Source organism: Danio rerio, chromosome 16, assembly GCF_052040795.2.
Source record: "Danio rerio strain M-AB ecotype USA chromosome 16, GRCz13ab, whole genome shotgun sequence".
Classification (NCBI taxonomy): Eukaryota; Metazoa; Chordata; class Actinopteri; order Cypriniformes; family Danionidae; genus Danio; species Danio rerio.
This window is the reverse complement of record NC_141036.1, coordinates 57102532-57125987: the sequence shown is the minus strand read 5'-3', so window position 1 is coordinate 57125987 and position 23456 is coordinate 57102532. Positions and strand designations below refer to the sequence as shown.

Below are 23456 nucleotides of genomic sequence, written 5' to 3'. Positions count from 1 at the left end.
AGCTTAACAACCGATTTACCATTTATGTATCCACTTAGCTAATTTCCAGCACTTTTAACGTAGCTTAGCATAGATCATTGAATTGGATTAGACCATTAGCATCTTGCTCAAAAAGTCACCTCTGGGTTTACACAAGTGTTTAAAGGATGACTTTTTTTAAAGACTAGGCTCAGATTTACAACTTTTTAAAGGTAAACAGTTGAGATGTACCATTTATGAATCAATTTAGCTGATTTTCCAGCACTTTTACCTTTAGCTTAGCATATATCATTGAATCGGATTAGACCATTAGCATCACACTCAAAAAGATCGCCACTGGGTTACACATCTGTTTAAAGGATGACTTATTTTTAAAGAACAGGCTCTTTTGCTCCATATTGGCATGATAGCATCACACAGTTGCTGCAGATTTGTCGGCTGCACATCCATGATGCCAATCTGCCATTCCACTACATTCCAAAGGTGCTCTATTGGATTGAGCTCTGGTGACTGTGGAGGCCATTTGAGTACAGTGAACTCATTGTCATGTTCAAGAAACAAGTCTGAGATGATTCGAGCTTTATGATATGGTGCGTTATCCTGCCGGAATTAGCCTTCAGAAGATGAGTACACTGTGGTCATAAAGGGATGGACATGGTCAGCAACAATACTCAGGTAGGCTGTGTAGGTAGTGTAGTGCTGACACAATGCTCTGGTACTAATGTGTGCCCAGAAAATATCCCACACCACTCATAACCTGAACCATTGATACAAGGCAGGATGGATCCATGCTTTCATGTTGCTGATGCTAAATTTTGATCCTACCGAATGTGGCAGCAGAAATCAAGACTCTTCAGCTGTCTAATTTTGGTGAGCCTGAATACAACTGCAGCAGATTGTCTTGACCATGTCTACATGCCTAAATGCATTGAGTTGCTGCCATGTGATTGGCTGATTAGGAATTAGCATTAACGGGCAGTTGGAAAGGTGTACCTAATAAAGTGGCCGGTGAGTGTTACACAATGTCCTGCTATTGGGTTTAATTGACATCTATTGTATTTAGCGCACTCAAAAAGTTACTTTTGCTGCTCGTTTAAGCTTCTTATTTAAGATGAGGGTTTTTTTTAGGACAATTTATCTATGTTTAATCCTCCTAAAATGTGTAAAAACTAGGGTTGGGCATCTAAGCTATAATGCCGATACGCATCTCGATTCAAAGAATACGATACGATATATTAGCGATATATTTGTGACATATTGCGATGCAATACGATACGATTCACACCCATATCACGATACAATGCGATAATTCAGCACTATCTATGGCGCACCATTAGCTTCATCCGCACACCTGATACACTGAGTTGTAGTGTAAGTGTACACATCCGCAAGTCCGTTGCTAAGGCATACTTAATGTAGGTCGATTAAATTATGCGCCAAAAACAGGTTGACAACACTTGCTAATAAATAAAAAATACATTCTATATTAAAAATATAAGCTGTATCTTGGAAAAACCGATGCATCTTGATTTGCTTGCAAAATTTAATTCATCCTCTGCTGCTCTACCGGAGCACTCGCATCGTGCACGCGCATGACCGCGTATCGATACGTATCGGTTAATCTTCCCATCCCTAGTAAAAACGTTAAAAGTTAACTTAATTGATTTGTGTTTGGAGAACAATTGTGTGGAAACCAGTATTTTTTTTTACAGTGTAGATGGGACAGGCATGAAGCTGGCAGACAAATATTGCGTGCAGAAAGAGGAAGTTGTTGCCTGAGGCTTTGCCCACTTCCTGTTCAGCAGCACGCATGTGTTCACAGCAAAACCTTTCAAATGGTTTCGGTGTACATCTCGACTCAGCAGAAATGCCATGTTATCACTACCCATGAGTCGGAAAAACTCTGAGACTCAAGTCACGACTTAATCGTGTTCCAAAAACAATTCACAGCTTTATTTGATCATTTAAAACAGAACAACATACAGTACATTCATCAGCATCATCACATTATCAATAAAAAAAAAAGCATTAGAAAACAACACGTACATTAGACTCACTAAAATCTTCATGCAATTGCACACGGTTAACATCTAAAGTGTTGGGAGTCTCTCAGACGAGATGATATGAAATCATAATGAAAATACAAGGTCCTCCAACGATAAAGTGTCTAACACAAAAAGAGTAGTATTGAATACCTCAGAGACGCTCCTCAATTGCATATCAAAACTAAAACCACCATTGTGCATTGGGCTGTGCTTTCAATAGTCGAATGGTACATCTCTAACGCAGAGCTCCTTCCCTTTAACACATTATGGCTCGGAGATTTCCTCCATATTTCCTCATGCATTGAGAAAAGCCTACAACTTGAGTAACTGAGACTCTGGTGCATGTACAATATCAACTATCGAAACTCAAGCCACAAGAATTCCCCTCCAGAAACCCCACTGAGAGCTAAACTAAAGCAAGAGAGTCCTGAAGTAGAAACCCGGTGCTGTGATTTTAGATCCAGAAACGGTGACAGAGTCTGAAATTGCATATTCAGTTTGGCTTGGGTGTCTCTCCGTGTCATTTCGGAGTGTGTTTGTGTGTCTTCATATCGCAGGTTCTTGGCGAACTTTCTCTGTCATCTGTTTGGCGCTGTAATAGGACAGGCTGAGACCCATGATGGCCAGCATCATGGCGATCTGGTTGACGGAGCGGTCATGCACCGGGGCCTGGACTTCTCCTGCTACCTGCCGCTGAAAACAGACGGAAAAATATAATACATATTAAAAAAAATTTAATTACAATTCAAATATTTATATTAATATTGACAATAATAACAACAACAACAACAATAATAATAATACAAATACATAAAAAAATAAAATACATTAAAATAAATAAAAATAAACAAAAAACTAAATCAAACAACTAAAAAAATAAACAGTAAAAAATTTAAAAGGTAAAATTAAATTTGAATAAATGTTACAAATTATTAAATTAAATTAAACAAAAAATACAAATTAGAAAGAAAAAAGAAAAATAAAGAAAAACAATTAATATTAATATATTAATATAAATTTCTAAACAATCATAAAAATAAATAAATATTTTAAAAAAGCAAATAAACAAATAAAATCAAAAATAAACAAATAAAATTAAAACTAAATGAAACATAAAAAATAAACAAATAGAATTAATAAATAATTATAAAATAAACAAATATCTAAATAAATACATAATAAATCTTTTAAATGTTTAAATACATTTTTTAAAATGTTAAAAATAAAAAAATTAAAAACACAAAAATACAAAGATATAAAAAGAAGAGTAAGAAATAAAAATAAAATGGATAAGCAAATAAAAATAAATTAACAAATAAAAAATAAATAAACAAATAAAATGAATAAACAAAAACTTAAAAAATAATAATTTTTAAAAACGTAAAAAAAAAAATCAATATGAAAAAATATAAAAACAAAAATATTATAAAAATAACTTAATTAAATAAAAATGAATAAAAAATTGACATCAACATGTTTACAAAAATAAAAAAAATTTAAAAAACACAACATTTATAATGCAATATATTTCATTTACAAGGATCATCAATAATTTCCAATGAATTTCGGGCAATACTCTGACTTCCTTTTAAAACCACACTGCTTTGCTTGTGGGTTAAATGAAATCATTAAATATTTATAGCTTATAAAGCCATGTTCAGAAAGGAGGAGAGGAATTTCACACTGCCTGTTAGCAATCAACAACACATGACGGCTATAAAAGACTCAATGGCAACACGCATTAAAGTTTTCACATTAGGGTTTTATTTAAAAATATATAATTGCATGGGGGCGGCACGGTGGCTCAGTGTTTAGCAATCACTGGTTCGAGTCCCGGCTGGGTTAGTTGGCATTTCTGTGTAGAGTTTGCATGTTCTTCCCGTGTTGGCGTAAGTTTCCTCCGGGTGCTCCTGTTTCCCACACAGTCCAAACACATAAACACAGTCCAATTCATGCACAATAGGTGAATTGGGTAAGGGTAGGACATCCACTGTGTAAAACATATGCTGGATAAGTTGGCGGTTCATTACGCTGTGGCGACCCCTGATTAATAAAGGAACTAAGCTGAAAAGAAAATGAATGAATGAGTATTGGATTGACTCATGTACTACTTTACAATATTAATAATACAAGATGTCAATATTAAATTTAACAGCGTCATATTTTTGAGGTGGCACCCCTGCCTGAGGGCCGAAAGCTAGAACATGGTGTAATTTTAATGAAATTACAAACACAACTGGATATGCAGCATTATGACAGCATAAGCGGATAAAAGAGTCAAACAAATGACTCGCATCCAGCACTCATGCACATCCACCACAATCCTATCTCAAGAAGCTGACAAGTGTTAAGACGGTTTAACAAGTCTCTGTGCAATAATAATTAAAGCAAGCAGGTTTAGAAGCGTCTAAGAATAGTAAGAGGATAAATCTGCTTAAGATTATGAACATTAAGTGCTTAATGAATATTGTGCTTTTTAAAAAGGAAGTCTGAGTCTTGCACGCAATTCAATTGCATTGCATTGTATTATATATATATATATATATATATGTGTGTGTGTGTGTGTGTGTGTTTATTATTTATTTATTTTGTATTTCTTTGCATTTACTTTGTATTTTATTTATTTGTTTGTTTATTTAGTATTTATATTTGTTTATTTTTTAACCATTTGTTTAATTTTTTTATTATTATTTATTTTGTAATAATTTTTATTTATTTATTTATTGGCGTTTATCTTTTTCATTTATTTTTGTTTGTATTTATTTATTTGTTTACTTAATATTTATTTATCCTTTATTTATTTATTCAATATTATTTACTTATTTGTTTTGTTTTTATATTATTTATTTTTTATTTATCTTTTTATCTATTTAGATATATTTTTCATTTACTTAGTGTTTATAATGAATTATTTATTATTATTTTTTTGCTATTTATTCATCGTATTTATTTTGTATTTATTTATTAGTTTACAGTGTATTTATTTATCTTTTATTTATTTATTTTTATCCAGCATTATATTTATTCGTTAGTTTTTTTTTTCATTTTTATTATTTACTTAGTATTTGTAATTTATTTTTATTAATTATTTATGCTATTTATTCATTTAGTATCATATTTATTTATTTTTTTTTATTTATTATATATATTTTTCTTTTTATTAATTTATTTTGTATTTATTTATTTATTTGTTAGTTTACTTAGTATTTATTTTTATTTCATTTATTTTTTTACTTGTTTTTATTTTATTTATCTTTTTTACTTATGCATGTTTTTATAATTTATTATTATTTATTACATTTTTTATTTGTTTAGTTATTAATCATTTATTTTCTATTTATTTTTATTTATTTATTTATTCATCTTTATTCACTTTGTATTTATTTATTTATCATTTACTTATCTTTTTTATTTAATACTATTTATTTATCAGTTTGTTTAATTATATTTATCTTTTTATTTATTCATTTTTTATTTATTTGCTTGTTTGTTTACTTTGTATTAATTTATTTGTTTTTTTTTCATTTATTTATATTTTTATTTATTTTTTGTATTTATTTTTATTTTTATACTTTTTTTATTAAAGTAATTGTTTTTTTCATTAATTAAGACATTAGGCAGGGATTTTTTAGGATAATTAAAACAAATAAGAAACAAACACTTTCTATTGTTTGTTAAGCATCAAAAAGAACGTTTAACCAGACTGAAGCTGCAGAATGATCTGTAATGTCCTTGGATTTTAATCTAATGTGAATATTTGCCAGTTAGAAGCTTGAAATAGAGTTTCATAGTAGTTAAAAGTAAGATAGCTCAATCTTCATATGCAGTACAATAAACAATGATGTAGATGTCTATTGGGGAAAATGTAGGTGGATTAATGCTGACCAATGGTGACACAACGAAAATCAAACAAACAAATCAGAGATATTCCTACACCCCAATACTAAAGCAATAATTAATATATTTGTCACTCAAGACTGAATCATCTAAATCACATTTCAGAAAAGTTACATCTAAAATGAATCGAGATATTAACTTGTTTACCACTGTTTCCCCCCTGCGGCTTTCATGCTATTTTGATGAAGTGCTGAGAATTACACAGAGCTCATGAGGGATGAATCTAAACTGGTATTTCCCACAAGCACGCAGCCTTCATTCAGCTCTCCACGCACATTGTTCATATAATTAGAGTTCAGTTGCTTTTAGCTGTGAGGAATGCAGCGGGGGAAAGCCTCTCCGGCACCAGTCTGAGCTCTTCACTGGACATTCACACCTCTTAAACCAACTAGCATTACTTTCTCTGGGTAAAAGCCATTATGCAAGTGTCGCAGTAAAAATTGCTGGGTTTCATGCAATCGATTTGTGTAGGGACAACATGAAGGAATTAAGTTAACTTAGCAGTTTTTACAAATGTAGGTGGATTGAACATGAGAAAAAAAAGAATTCTGTTGTTTTGGCTTATTTAATACAAGTAGTTTGATCAATCAGCAAACGTCATTTTTTTGAGTGTTGCATGCATTTAATAAATAAATAAATAAATAAAAAATACAAATTACATTTTGTAATTATTTATTTTTTTTTAATTCATTTTTATTTTTAAATAATTATAACAAATATAATAAAATTCTATAAATAAATTAAAATAAAATACTTAACTGTAAAAACAAACAAAAAAACAATGATAATAAATCAATCATTTACAACAAATAAAATAAAAACAAATAAACTAATAAAAACTAAACAAAAATACAAATTAAATTTTCTGATGGGAATGAGAAAGAATCGATTTATTTATTTGTTTTAATGAATTTATTTTAAATAAATAAATATGAATATAAAATAAATTAAATAAATAAATAATAAATTTTTTTCAGCTTGAAATAGTTTCATTGTAGTTAAAAGTAAGCTCAGATTGCTCAGTCTTCATATGCAGTGCAACGAACAATGATGTCTATTGGACCAAGTAGGCTGATAATGATTATTGCTGACCAATGGTGACGAAGCAGCTTTATTGTTTTATACATTTATTTTTTATATTTAAATAAATAAATATAAATCTGAAACAAATACAAAAATTGTTTTAAATCAATAAATTTCTAAAAATGTTTTAAAAAAACTATTATGACTAGGAACAAATAAAAATGTAAATCAACCAACCAATGAATCAATCGAATCAATAAATAAATAATACAAATTACATTTTGTGACATGTGAATAAGCCATAACAATAAAACCACTTTTTTTTATAAATTAATTTTATTTTTAAATAATATAAATCTAAAATAAATTAAAAAATACTTTAAAATAAATAAAGTTTTTAAAAGTGTAAAAAATAAAACAATGATAAACAGATACATTTTAAATAAATAAAAAGTTTAATGAAAATAAATAAATGAAATCAAATTATTAAATAAATAAAACAGAAAAAAGAAATAGTAAATAAATAAAATGTCAATCAAAAACAAGTATAAATTAAAAAATGAAAAGTAAATAAATAAAAATAAATATATAAATGTTTCTACATGCATTAGAATGTGTCCATCAAATAGACGGTCATACATTCAGGGTATCAATTTATAAATCTCTTTTTAGAAGAAAAATCCTGATTTGTCAGCTTATATTTATATAGAATTTAAAATACAATGAAATGCATGTAGTATAAATCTTTTTTATATCTTACAAGTGGAGTAAGTCACAATAAGTGTTGTATCATTTTTACATAAATACGTCTGTTATGCTAAATGTCAATGAATCATTTTAATTTCACATTTTTTAATAATATTATTAATAATAATAATAATAATATTAGGAGCAATTCTGATAGGACCAACGCAACATTGGTGCTCGATCCCTAATAATAATATTAATAATAACAACAACAATAATAGGAGCAATTCCGATAGTACCAACGCAACATTGGTGCTCAATCCCTAATTATTATAATAATAATAATAATAATAATAATAATAATAATAACAATAATAAACGGAGCAATTCCGATAGGACCAACGCAACATCGGTGCTCGATCCCTAATAATAGTTTAACATTAATGTAGTTGTATTACCACCCACTATAGAATTACCGATACATTAAAGCATTTACTAGTAGTTTTAGTAGTTTTTAAAGCATCATAGTATTTACTATATTTTACTACATTACTTTTTTAATGTGGCATTAAAGCAGTTAAGCAGTATTTAACATGCTTTGCATGTATATAAATATCTTTAGTTCATTTAATGACACAAACACCAAAATGTCAAACAAAATGTAAACAACAGAGTCTATTTTTGCTTGCTTTGTCTAAATAATGAGTTGTTTCTTCATTTCGAAGGAAGTTTTGAGTTCTGAAAGCTACAGTACGCCTTTAACAGCACAATCAACTCTTTCATCTCAATAGACAGAGGAACATTCGGCTCCAGATTTCAATAAGCAACACAAAAGTGGTTCACATTCAACAAGAGTTAAAAAGATTCGAACAAATGCACACCTGCAAAAGACGGAAGTATCCAGGAGTCAGTCTGCCCAGTCTGATGATCATCGCTGCAGGATTTTTTGTATTCACCACACGACCAAACTGAAGCTCCTTATGGACGTTTAAGCCAAAAGCCTGAACCTGCACACCAAAAAGAACGAGTCAATTAAAAAACAAGTAATAATTATACAATAATGAGAGATTAAAGTCCAACTTCAATAGCCATTCCGACTTAAAAACAGCATGTCTGTTTGAGTAGAATGATTTGGTCCTTGCAATGTTTAAAAGAACACTGTTTTGTCATGAACCAAAAGCAAAAAGAACGAGTCAGTTATTAAAAATATAATACTAATAATAATATTAATAATAATGCAATTATAAGAGATTAACGACCAACTTCACCAGCTACGAAGCAAGAAGGTTGCTGGGTCACTGGTTCGACCCTTGGCTCAGATGGCGTTTGCATGTTCTCCCTGCGTTTGCGTGGGTTTGCTCCACACACAGTCCAAAGACATGCGGTACAGGTGAATTGGGTAGGCTGAATTGCCCGTAATGTATGAGTGTGTGTGTGTGGATGTTTCCCAGAGATGGGTTACAGCTGGAAGGGCATCCGCTGCGTAAAAACGTGCTGGAAAGTTGGTGGTTCATTGCGCTGTGGCAACCCCGGATTAATAAAGGGACAAAGCCGACAAGAAAATAAATGAATGAATAAATGAACACTGTTTTGTCATAAACCAAAAGCAAAAATAATGAGTTAATTATTAAAAATATAATAATAATATTATTAATAATTCAATTATAAGAGATTAACGACCAACTTCACCAGCCATTCAGACTTATAGCATGTCTGCTTTTCAGAAGAATGATTTGGTCCTTGCAATATTTAAAAGAACATTGTTTTGTCGGTGCTAGTAGCCTAGTGGTACTGCGCACTGACATATAGCACCAACGTGCTCACGGCGACCCGAGTTCGATTCCCGGCTTGAGGTCCTTTGCTGATCCTTCCCCCCTCTCTGCTCCCAATGCTTTCGTGTCTGAATTCTCTACTGTCCTGCCATAATAAACGGTGAAAAATACCCCCTTATAAAACATTTAAAAATAGAACATCGTTTTGTCATAAACAAAAAGCAAAAGGAACAAGACAATTATTCAACATATAACAATAATAATAATAATAATAATAATAATAATAATAATAATGGTAATAATAGTAATAATAGTAATAATAATGATAATAATAATAGTAATAATAATGATAATGATAATGATAGTAATAATAATGATAATAATAATAATAATGATAATAATAGTAATAATAATGATAATAATAATAATAACAACAATAATGATAATAATAATAATAATAATAATAATAATAATAATAATAATAATAATTAAATAATAGGAGATTAACATCCAACTTCACCAGCCATTTTGACTTAAAAACAGCACGTCTGCTTTTCAGAAGAATGATTCAGTCCTTGCAATGTTTAATAGAACGTTGTTGTCAAACCAAAAAGCAAAAAGAATGAGTCAATTATTTAAAATATAATAATAATAATAATAATAATAATAATAATAGATTAACATCCAACTTCACCAGCCATTTAGACTTAAAAATAGCACGTCTGTTTTTCAGAAGAATGATTTGGTCCTTGTAATGTTTAAAAGAACACTGTTTTGTCATGAACCAAAAGCAAAAAGAGCGAGTCAATTATTTAAATTATAATAATAATAATAATAATAATAATTCAATAATAAAAGATTAACAACCAACTTCACCAGCCATTCTGGCTTAAAAATAGCTTTTCAGAAGATCAATTTGGTCCTTGCAATGTTTAAAAGAACACTGTTTTGTCATAAACCAAAAGCAAAAAGAACGAGTCAGTTATTAAAAATATAATAATAATAATAATAATAATAATAATAATAATAATAATAATAATTCAATAACAAAAGATTAACAACCAACTTCACCAGCCATTCTGGCTTAAAAATAGCACGTCTGCTTTTCAGAAGAATGATTCGGTCTTTGTAATGTTTAAAAGAACACTGTTTTGTCATAAACCAAAAGCAAAAAGAGCGAGTCAATTATTTAAATAATAATAATAATAATAATAATAATAATAATAATAATAATAATAATAATAATAATAATAATAATAATTCAATAATAAAAGATTAACAACCAACTTCACCAGCCATTCGGGCTTAAAAATAGCTTTTCAGAAGATCAATTTGGTCCTTGCAATGTTTAAAAGAACACTGTTTTGTCAAACCAAAAATGACGGATGCACACAGAAGGGAACACTTCTAGCCAAAGGCAAAATCCAACTGCAAGCTTGATCAGAAAAACCCGTCCGGCTGACAGTAATCTGTTGTCTGAAAACACATACTGTGCTGGTTTGAACCAGACCTACTCTGAAACGCTTAATGGGAAACATAAGCGACTTCATACAAAGGCATCATTTCTTCACGAACATCAATGTAAAGTCAACGGACTCTCGTCGTTTTTTACAAGTATGAGTTGAAACTACACTTGGAAAGCAAAGGCAGACACATGTCTATGATGCATCTACCAACCTTGCAGCAACTGCACGCTTGCTCAGGGAACGAAAGGTGACTCCGCTGAAGTTCCTCCAAGCAATATCCACACACAGCTGGAATGAAAAAACCAGTTAGCTGCTAAACAGCATTTCTAGCTGCTGGAGTTGGGTTTTAAACAGCAGAACGACTGCAAACGTGAGCGTCCGGCGAATAAAGAAGAGGAAGTTTTCCCAGGAGCTCCACCCTTTTATACAACCTGATCTCTGGCGATGAGATTGGTGGATTGTGTTGCTCCATCTCTCTCTCTCTCTCATGCACAGCTGTCAGATCGCATCATGCGCTTTTTGGCTTGCATATGTACACGCCTACTTCGCCAAGCACCAAAAAACTGTGGTATCGAGGCCCTCAGAGACTTCAGTTTCACTCAGTTGACCACAACAATCTGGGTGAACAAGAACGTGTTCAATAAGCGTGCAAACCGAAACAGCCCCACTGTCATTTCATCAAAAGTAACATGCAGATTTTGTTATGCAACATGTAGTGAAATCCTCCATTAGCGAGCGCATTACTCTTCTACATCTCATGCCGTACGGCTGCATGTCAGTGTTTTGGTTACGTAAGCTTATTCCCCTTCACCGCTCTGAATTACAGAATGCATCACTGCAGATTGTCCAAAGAGTGATGTAACGAAAGGTCAACTCGTCGAGGAGGGATGACCTGATTCAGCAGGGGTCTGCACTGCGCTTCCAATTTGCCATTATTTTGAGGTAATCTTCAATCGAGGGCACAGAAAACAGCTTCTCTGAGGCCAAAGAGTCCAGCTTCCCCTCAATTAAAAATAAGTTTGGAAAGCAGAAGAGGAAATACCACAGCCTGTCTAGGGGGCCTTCAAATATTCACAATGGAGGACTTACAAAGGATGGGAACCGCTAAAAATCGGCTTTTGCTTTTTTGAAGCATGGCCTAGAGGAAATGAAGATTTCTTCCCATCTGTTGAGGGAGAAAATATTAATTTCTCATGGTTTTCTTGTGTACAATTTAATTAAGCTTTATTAAACCTGTAGGCCCTGTCCACAATGCAGTTTTTCTACACAGTTTGTCAGGGCCGGAGCAAGCTGAACTGCCGCTCTAGGCAGAGGAAGATCACGAAAACGAAAAATTGTGAAACGAAAGTGACCGGTTATGAAAATGAAGTGAGGTTTTGCGGAGCTCTATTCTGCCGCCCTATGCATGGATATAACTGAGAATGCACGGGTGCTGAGGGAGGGAGGTGTCGGGGACACCGCGCTCTCTATTCTGCCGCCCTATACGCGGATATAACAGAAGACGCGCGGGTGCTGATGGAGGTGTCGATGACGCCGCCCTCTCTATTCTTGCGGCTATGCGCGAATATATCTGAGGACGTGGGTGGTGAGGGAGGTGCCGCGGACATAACCGAGGACGAGGGGGGTAAGGGAGGTGTCGCGGATGCCTCCCTCTCTTTACTGCCGCCCTAGGTGGCCGCCTAGGTCGCCTCTATGGACGCGCCGGCCCTGCAGTTTGTCCACATGAAAACGCAGTATAAAGTGACTGAAAACAAAACTTTCTGAAGTTCCAGGTCCAATGTGGTCAGATGGACACTACAACCAAAGTTTTTCCCTTCATGACATCAGCGTGCATGCGGTTGTCTTCTTTCTGATTAACATCGCCACCCAGATAGCATTCAAATGTTGGCCACTCTAGGCAGTTTTGCGGCACTGGTGGTCGTCCTGTGGCCCAGACAAAATGAATGCGAGCCTGAAGTGGCCCACATGTACAATGGCAAAGGGGGGCCAAAGATTCAAATTCATATACGAGCCATTTAAAGGGCACATAGTTTACCCCCTTTTTTAAGACTTAATATCATGGTCCTTCTGAGTGTGCCAGTTTAGGTGAGAGGGGTCTGGCTGCAGACCTGGGGCCTCATGTACGAAGACTTGCGTGGAAATCATACTAAAACATTGCGTACGCACAAAGCTGTAAATGTGCGTACGCAGAAAAAAATTCAGATGTATGAAACACTGCGTACGCCGAATCTCACGCATATTCTTTTGTACATCCGAATGAACGTGAAACTGAGCGCAACATGAACGAGCACAAAACCCCTCCCTGCCTCCTCCCCCGTATGAATATGCAAATGAATCTACTTTGGCAAAACCAAGCAAAGGCAAAAGCAAGCAAAAAGAGAAACTTTGAGCAGAATGTGAATTGGAGGTGCTGCTTTCGGAGGTAGACCGGAGAAAATCGGTGTTATTTACAAGTTTGTTCTCCGGAATTAACAACAAAAGAAAAAAATAGAGTGGGAGAGTTTAGCTTATGCGGTTAACACAGTTGGGTCTGAACATCGCACTGAGTGAATTAAAAAAGAAATAGTGTGATTTATTGGTGTAAAATGTTGCAGTATCCTTAACAGTTTCAGTGGCGCAGCTCGTAAGACGCATGTCATCATGTTTTGACACGTTCGAGCATGAACTTGGTTCGAATCCAGCGTCAGATGAACCATATCAGATTTTGCCAACTATTTATCACGAGAAAGACAAGTAGGAATCATTAATAAGTCTGTGCATCATATTTTATTTGCACATTTATTGAATGGAAATGTTTCTGATTCACACATGCAAATTCATCTTCAGATAGTGTCTTTATAGCAATGTGTGTGCAGTAGATCGCTCAGATTACATTGGGAAAACAGGCGACCGCTGCAAATTGTGCTTTAATGTTTGGCTGGTCAACTGTATGGTATGGAAACCTTATATACCTGCTATATGAACCCGTCTCATACAGCTGCCATTGCAAGGCTCAGACACTTTGTAGAGAGGAATTTAACAACTGCCTCTAGGAGTCGCCAATGGAAATAAAACAGACACGCACAAAAAAATGTGCGTACGCCAGCCATAAAGCTGCCGTGAAGCTGCGCACATTCCCTCGTTCAGTTCATTGTTAGTAAATCTAAACGCGAGTGATTATGAGCGTTAAACCTGGCGTACGCCAAGTTTTTGTGCATACGCAGCGTTGATACATGAGGCCCCAGGTGCAGTGCAATCTGGGCTGCATCCGATGCTTTTTAATGGGCTCCCCACCCCTAACCCTACCCGTCACAGTGATGTCACTAGCTCCATTTGAGTGCATTGTGTCTGACATTGCGTCGCTGAGTGATGCAGTCTCAGCTTGCATCATAAAGGCTGCATCCAGATACTATTGGTTAAGGTTCAGTTCAACACACAGTTCAGATGTTTTTATTATAATTTGTTAAAAGTGTCATGTTGGGGCGTTTACAAGGTTTGCTGTTTTAGGGGCGTGTTGCTTCACATGAAAATTAGTTTCGACTTACCGCCTAATGTAACAAGGGGGCGGAGCCAAGAGCTCCCACGCTCTTTGTTTGGCAACAAACAGGCAGACAGAGAGAAGCAACATGAGTGAGAGGAGCAGCATTCACCCGTTGTATGACTCGTATGCCATGTATGACTCGGACACAGACCAAGCAGAGAGTACACAATCATTTGTGTCTCTGTATAGTTTTACAGCCAACTGTGTGCTAGTTTCAAGTGCCGAGCTTGTACACAGGGACTAATAACCACGCACACTGAATTAACTTTCACTGAAGCACCAGATGCGCCACTCAGAGCAGTGACATGGCACACCAGACACGCAAATTCGCATGTAATTTAAAATAAAACTATTCAGATGGAGCTCTGTGACGCGGCAGACATATGAAGTGTCCCGAATTGTGGCTGGGTGCCGCAGACAGCCGCTGACTTGAAGCGCCGTTGTGTGTACCCTGGGAGAAACCTATGTTTAGAAATCTAAAATGCATGGTGCTGCGTACCGCTTTTGATGTGCGACCTGCAGGCAAGTTCGTTATTTTATTTCTAATGGAGGAATGCACACGTGAGGCAACATGCTCGCACTTTCCAGCATCACCTAGTTAAGATCACAGGGAGCTTTTGTGACCACGAGAAATGCAAATGGCTGAAGTTTAAGGTAGACACAATGGAAAAATACACGTTTGCAAACCTACCTAAAGTTACAAACAATTATTCTTATTAAACAATTATGTTTATTATATAAACATAGGTGCCCTTTAGCATATGAAATAAACAAACAATACCTTTTAAACTAGTATTTAAAGGGCACCTATGGTGAAAAATCTACTTTTTAAGCTGTTTGGACAGACATGTGTGTAAGTATAGTGTATAGATAGTCATATTGGGGCGATATACACACACAGTCCTTTTTTTCAATTTAACAACATTTAGAAATGGTGGACCAATTGGAGCGGTTTTCAGAGCGACCGCAACTTGACGTAGGAGTGCGGTAGGACAGCGAGATCATTTAGAAAACACATCAGCGAAAAAACTCGACACAGAGGAACATATTAACCTACTGCCAGCTAGCATTTCAGAAGTGTGACTGCAGAGCAACACAAAGAGCATGTAGAAGCATAAATGCACGACTACGAACAAGACAAGCGCCCTGGGTCACGCCGATCATTTGACACAGAAGTATAAACAAGGCTTAAGCTGATTCCCAGACTAACATTCAATGATCAACTGATCCTAAAACATATCCAACACACATCCATCCAACATTTTAAATGTCTTAAAATAAACACCAGTAATATTTTTCATCTAATCTTATAGATAAAAATATCTTATTATCTTTATTTTTGCAGATACAGTTGAAGTCAGAATTATTAGCCCACCTGAATTATTAGACCGCTTGTTTATTTTTTCCACAATTTCTGTTTAACGGAGAGAAGACTTGTTCAACACATTTCTAAACATAATAATTTTAATAACTCATCTCTAATAACTGATTTGTTTTATCGTTGCCATGATGACAGTAAATAATATTTGACTAGATATTTTTCAAGACACTTCATACAGCTTAAAGTGACATTTAAAGGCTTAACTAGGTTAATTAGGTTAACTAGGCAGGTTAGGGTAATTAGGCAAGTTATCGTATAACGATGGTTAATTCTGTAGATTATCAAGAAAAAATATATAGCTTAAAGGGGCTAATAATTTTGTCCCTAAAATGGTGTTTAAAAAATTAATGGCGGCTTTTATTCTAGCCGAAATAAAACAAATAAGACTTTCTCCAGAAGAAAAAATATTATCAGACACACAGTGAAAATTTTCTTGCTCTGTTACACATAATTTGGAAAATATTTAAAAAAATAATAATAATAAATTTGAAGGGGGCTAATAATTCTGACTTCAACTGTATGTTGTCCTAATTGAACAAATTGTGGATGAGTCTAAACCGTCTCTAATAAATGGAACTGGTTTTAAAGCATGGCTTGCTTATAAAAGACAATGGACCTTATCTTTATCAAAATGTAGACCAGCCACAGTGGTCATCATTTCACTTCAACTTTCAGAGTCGTCCTTCAACATTCTTGAAGGTTTTATTGCAAGTTCTTAACTCTAATTCTTTAATGCAAAATGACACTAACGTGAACCCTGAGGCTTGTCTTGTTGACACTTGTCATACCCACACCTAAAAATTACACAAGCTTCTGTAAAGAAGGAAAAAGAAACATCACATCAAACAGTGGTCTTAAAACTTATCCAGAACAAGATCTTTAAACTCTCAGCGGTGGTTTATTTTAATAATGGGGTGTGCGCATGACACTAAACTTTATATATGTGCTTTGGCTGTTAATTTACACAAGAACAAAAGGCTTGAAAACCTCAGAATCTAGGAATGAGCAAGTGAATAAAAACAACAATGATGGACTGTGTGTATGCAGTTGTCAGATCTGTGTGAATTGAATGGACATGAGTGAATTGAATGGTTGCTGTCCTTACTCTAAAAAGGGCAAAGGAAAAACTCATCTGGTTTTACTACATGATAGTCATCTAAATTTACCCTAAAAGTTCAAAGCTGGGGGTTAAAAGCACTACTTCACTAAAACAAATATAAAGAACTAAGAATACATATTTTAAGGCTATTAAGACATTGGCATTGTGATTTTAATGAATTATATTTAAAGACTAATGTAAATAATTAGAAAAAAAAATTACAAGTTTTTTACATTTACAGTAAATTTTTACAGTAACAAAATTTTTACATATATAAATGTATATTCTCATTAATAGGTATTTGGACCAATACGCTTATTTCACGCAGCTGCCATTTTTAAACATGAAAGCGAGGCTGCGGTGAGAAGAATCCCAGACGTATTAGGATCAGCACTGTAAACATTGCAAGAACATGCTGTGTACTACAAACCTCCAGCTGTTGCCGTGATTTCAAAATGCAAATATAGTGTAAACATCCCTTTAATATTATTCAGTTCTTTTTAATTTTAACAATTAAAAGCATATTAGGCATCAAACAACATGACAGTCTCTTTACGCTTAAGTGTCCTCCTAGGCTTTAGTTCATGACACTAGTTAAACACTGTGGGGACGGTTCCCTGCTTCAGTCTATGTAACCCGGTGATCGAAAAAACGCTGCACTCCTCTGTAGCACACCCTCGTCCTGTCGGTAATAGTGTTGTCCCAGTACTGAAGTTTTGAAAACGTCCATGTCCCGCTAACATTTAAGCACCGCTGAGCGGGTTCAGAAACACTGCTGATTTGCCATAGTATTCACCAGTGCTCAACAGAAATGACTGTGATTGGCTGAGAAGGTCATCAGTCCACCACTCTTCACAGATTGCAAACACAGATAGATGGACATTAGAGCGTTTTTAAGCAGTGAAGATCAGTCGCTTTATCAGCGGATCGCTCGTCTGTATTTGCGCTCAGTAAACAGCTGTGAAGTGTGATGAACTGATGACTTTCACAGCCAATCACAGTCATTTCTGTTGAGCACATGAACACAATGGCAAGTCAGCGCTTTTTAAGAACGCCATCAACAGTGCCTTAATTGTTAATGGGAAATGGACGTTTTTGTTATTTTTTTTGTACTGAAATTTTGTACCGTGACAAGTCTAATATAGTGAAAGAATCAGTTCATTAAGTCGAGTTTGATAAATGGCACCTAAAATGTGTGTTTGGGAAGGAAAACATTAGCTAAGTAGTGCCATTTCCCTTAACTGAAAAGGAGCTCTGATATCCCTTTTTGTTTTCACTATTCATTCAGAACGGATCTTCGGGTCACTCGGAAGGTGGTGAAATGATAAACTTGTGTCGATTTCTCTTCGCCGAAAAGATATACAGCCAGGTACACAACATTCCAGTGCAACTCAGGCGATACTTCCGGGTTTCTTCCCACCGCAGCCTCGATTTCGCTGTTTAAAATGGCGGCCGCGTAAAATCAGTCTATGGGGCTAGTATTTAACACTTAAACTTCAACAAAACAACATTACTGTGCTTAAATTGTAAACAACATCAGATTTGACATACATATTTGGCTTTCATGGAATAATGTTATTAAAATTGCTGAGCTTTTTGCCCATTTAAAATATTACTAATATAAATTGCAATTTAATAATTGTGTTGTTTAAAACAAGGGTTTAAATAAAATAATAAAAGAAGAAAAAAAAAAAGTCAGTAAGAAGCGGATCATAAAACAGAAACATCCCACAGAGAAATACCATTACAAATCACCAAAACAGCATTACATAACTGCTACAAATCCAAAAGCAAACTGGATTTCTAGATTGACCTTGATTTTAGAGAGGAATCATATCACATCCCCCTCTTTCCCTCTCCAACAAAGACCCTCAGTGGAAACTCCCCTCTCTTCAAACCCCGCCTCCATCTTTAACTCCACCCACACATCTGAACTGAGTCTGGGGGCTTCCCTCCATTCTCATTCAATGGCATCAAAGCAGACGCTCCACTGCTAGAGTATCAGTGATGCTGCACAACACAGTGTTATCATCCAATCGGATTTATTCCCAGCCATAAGCATCGTTCCTGCTCCTCCTCCATCCAAACCTCTCACGTTTCTAGCATGTGTACAATTTCCATGGTGCCTTCTTTAACAATGCACAGACAGCTGCAACAACTCTGTGCCGGGAGCTCACAGTAGTAAATCACTTTGCGTCATACAACATGCTTACAATGCTAAATACTAATGTTTCACATTACCATTTACATGCATATTTACAGTTGAAGTCAGATTTATTAGACCCCCTTAGATTTTTTATTTTAAATATTTCCTAAATGATTTCCTACATTTCTTCTGGAGAAAGTCTTATTTGTTTTATTTCGGCTAGAATAAAAGCAGCTTTTTGTTTTTTTTTTAAACATTTTAAGGTCAAAAATATTAGCCCCTTTAAGCGATTTTTTTTTCAATAGTCTACAGAATAAACCATCGTTATACAATAACTTGCCTAATTATTATGGGTCAAATATGAACAGTTGGGTTAAAATTTTTATTTAAAAGTACAAAAGTAAATTCGCATTTGATTTGTCCAGATTTTCATAAATTTAAAAAACACTAATAAAATACAAAAAAGGTGTAAAGGTCAGTCTATTTTAGCTGAACATTAGTGTTTGAATCACTCAACAGATGTGAATTGAGCTGTAAACTACATACAGCAGTGAGAACTCTGAATATTCAACTCTAATGAATTTCAATAGTCTTTCAAAATGGCCAACATTCACACTTCTACACTAAAACACCAAAAAAATGCAGTTACGTTCACAGGAGACGCTTGATCTCTGAGCTGACAGACACTCAATCACTTTAAATGGTCCACACGAGGACACAATGTCCTAGTCAAACATGCATTTCACAAGTTTCATTTTGAAATAATTTTCAAAATCTGATAAAAATGTCAACAACTAAATAAAATGAAAAAGTCAGTCCGCATCCAGGAGCCAAAATTTGCCCAGAACACAAGGTGAAATATCTATCTATCTATCTATCTATCTATCTATCTATCTATCTATCTATCTATCTATCTATCTATCTATCTATCTATCTATCTATCTATCTATCTATCTATCTATCTATCCTATCTATCTATCCTATCTATCTATCTATACTTGCCCATGCATTTCACATTAACATTAATTTCATATATACCAGGGCTGGAGTGGGACTCCTTTTCAGCCCTGGAGTCTCAAGCCTCAGACCGGCCCACCTCAGTTCCCGACTGACTATATTAAAATAAGGTGAGGTCATTTCCAATTCAGTTTCTAATGACACCATCACGTCTTTTTTTGAGAAAACAGCTTCTTTAGAACTTCAAATGTTCAACAACAGTAACAGTATTATATGTCTTAACAATAAAAATTAAAAAATAAAATACTCAGACGAGGATCAAACCCAGATCGGTGGCGTCATAACCTAACGTGCTAACCACTGGACCACAACAACTGTACATCGAGAGGTGACGTAATGAATAAAAAGACTGTGGTCAAGTGAATAAATAAATGAATTAAAAAAGTGTGACTGCTGAGAGCAACAGATTCTGAAGCTAGGGACACCGACCCTCGCGGCCAAAAAAACGGACCGGCCCACCGGGAATTCTCCCGGTCCTCCCGATTAGCCAATCTGGGCCTGATATATACATAAAAACACAATGCAACACTAAACTATTTCAATCAAATGTAGACAAACTGTAAGCTGTTTTAATGCGTACACCAACCCCACCCCTAACCCTACCCCCAGTGACATCACTCGTAGAAGAAGTGCAAAAAAGGTGGAGCTCAAGCTTAAGCTCCCCCTCGCTGGAGCTCAGCTCTCCTCAAATGGCTCTGCAGTGAGCACCACTTGGACAAATACACAAGACAATTAAAAAAAAAAAAAAAAAAAAGTACATGCATGTCTCAAAACTTGGATTGTATTGGATTTGTATTGATTGATTCATTTATTCATTCAGTATTCAATAATGTCTCCAAATTGACCCAAACTATTTCAAGTACAATATTGAGCTGTAAACTACACACATCACTGAGAACTCTGAATATTCAACGGTTCAGACATGAATTTCAATAGTCTTTGGAAAATGGCAAACATTCACACTTCTACACTAAAATGACAAGAAAAATGCAGTTACGTTCACAGGAGACGCTTGATCTCTGAGCTGACAGACACTCAATCACTTTAAATGGTCCACACGAGGACACAATGTCCTAGTCAAACATGCATTTCGCAAGTTTCACTTTAAAATAATTTTAAAAATCTGATAAAAATGTCAACAACTAAATAAAATGAAAAAGTAAATCCACATCCAGGCGCCAAAATTTGCCCAGAACACAAGGTGAAATATCTATCTAATCTATGCAACACTAAACTATTTCAATCAAATGTAGACGCACAAGACAAATACACAACAAGACAAATTACAAAAGTGCATGCATGTCTCAAAACTTGGATTGTATTGAATTTGTATTGATTTATTCATTCATTCAGTATTCAATAATGTCTCCAAATTGACCCAAACTATTTCATGTACAACATTGAGCTTTAAACTACACACATCACTGAGAACTCAGTTCAGTGAGAAGCTTGATCTCTGAGCTGACAGACACTCAATCAATTTAAATGCTCCACATGAGGACACAATGTCCCATTCAAACATGCATTTCACAGGTTTCACTTAAACATTAAAATCTAATAAAAATGTCAACAACTAAATAAAATAATAAAGAAAATCTTCACCCAAGCGCCAAAATTGTCCAAAATAACAAAGTATTAAAAAAAAAAAAAAAAATATATATATATATATATATATATATATATATATATATATATATATATATATATATATACTTGCTCATGCACTACATGATGAAGTCAACTTCATTTAAACATGAACAAACACAATGCAACACTATTTCAATCAAATGCAGACAAAAACACAACAAGACAAATAAAAAAGTACGTCTCAAAACCTGGATTGGATTTATATTGATTCCCTCATTCAGTATTCAACAATGTCCCCAAATTGATCAAAGCTATTTCATGTAGAAGTAGAAACACTCCACATGAGGGCTGCACAATACATCACAAAGTGATCGAGTCGATGTTTTATTAATAGTGGTAAAGTTGGTTTTATATTCACACATTCGTTCATTTAACAGTCTATATTGTTTAACATGTTACTTTGAATATTCGATCGGAATTAGCATGCAAGTATGACTTCTAAACAACATTGACATTATCTAATTCACTGTGAACAATGTTGTAGTTTGATAGTCATTTGCTGCTAATATGATTTCCCTATTTAGAATTTGCAAAGAATACTTTTATGAAATTATATTATTAAGGAGAATGTCTGAATATCCGAATATAAAACCAACTTTACCTCTATGTTTTATTATATTGTACAATTTATAAATTTCATGTGTTTTTGAGGCCAGTGACTGTATAATGACTTTGAGAGCATTCTCTGATAAGTAATTGTACACTTTTTAACCTAATGAATGGTTTTATTGAATCATTTTTATTATTCAATTACTGTTCCTGTATATTGTTTGCTTTAATAATAGCTTTGTATTGCATTTTTCTATGCTTTTAGATGGTTGATTATATTTTATTTAGGCGCTTTATTTTATTTTATTCAGATGCACTTGTCTATAAAATCATCCCAATCATTCTAAAATGACTAATTCTTTCCAAACATAACTAAGTCATATGGTGAAATTGAATTCATATCGAAATATATATCAGAATCACAACATATTGTTAGATTTTTCCAATTTCCTCCACAATATTTCAAAATATGAGCAGAACCTGAAGGATCTGAAGTTTTCAATGAAGACAAACTACATCCCATAAAGTTTAACTCACTTTTAAATCTTCTGCATTACCATAAAATCCAAATAAAAGTCAATTAAAAGTTGCCATGATTACAAAATAATGTTAATTTTCAGTCGCGTTTGCACCCCTTATGTCAGGATGCATGCATTTTGTGCGCGGTGTATTGGTTATATTTACAACCAGCAGCGCTGAACATTAATAACAGGCAGCTGATGCCCCCAATTAATTATTGTAAATCATAACTTTGTCAGGAAATTAAACAAAGTAGTTTTAAAAGCGGAGAAGTAGCCTACGTTGTTCCCACTTGCGCGCTGATCATACTTTTGCGCACATTCCGCAAACATCTCCGTCATGAAAGTCACTGATGTTGTGTTTATTTGTGTGTTACTCACCTGTGCGCACCGTCTCGAGCTGAAATGTGCAGGAAACTCACAAGCACACGATGTTCCTCCACGTTATATGAAGACCAGTCCGCCTATACATTGAGTTGGGGGCGGAGTCGTGCACGCTGAAGACCATGTGGACGTGCAGACCCTCAATAGTGTGACTTATGAGTGTGCGTTTGGGACACAACCTGCACGTTTCCCTCGTCGCTTTGTTTACTTACATTCATAGCTATATAGACCATCATACTGATTGATTTCCACTCAGTGGTGAATGAACAGCTACATAGGTTGGAGCTGGAGTGTTGAATCTGTGTTGGAGTTGAATTGGGTGTTAA

At 34.4% G+C, this 23456-nt stretch overlaps 1 long non-coding RNA gene across 2 annotated transcripts; it reads right to left on the bottom strand.

The window, feature by feature from the left end:
• Positions 1 to 1905: 1905 nt before the first annotated feature.
• si:ch73-52f24.4 lies at positions 1906 to 23245 on the bottom strand. Of its 2 annotated transcripts, none has more exon segments than NR_170112.2 (3): positions 1906 to 2717; positions 8513 to 8638; positions 23128 to 23245. It is a non-coding gene; the product is annotated as a si:ch73-52f24.4 (long non-coding RNA).
• Between the last annotated feature and the right edge of the window lie 211 nt (positions 23246 to 23456).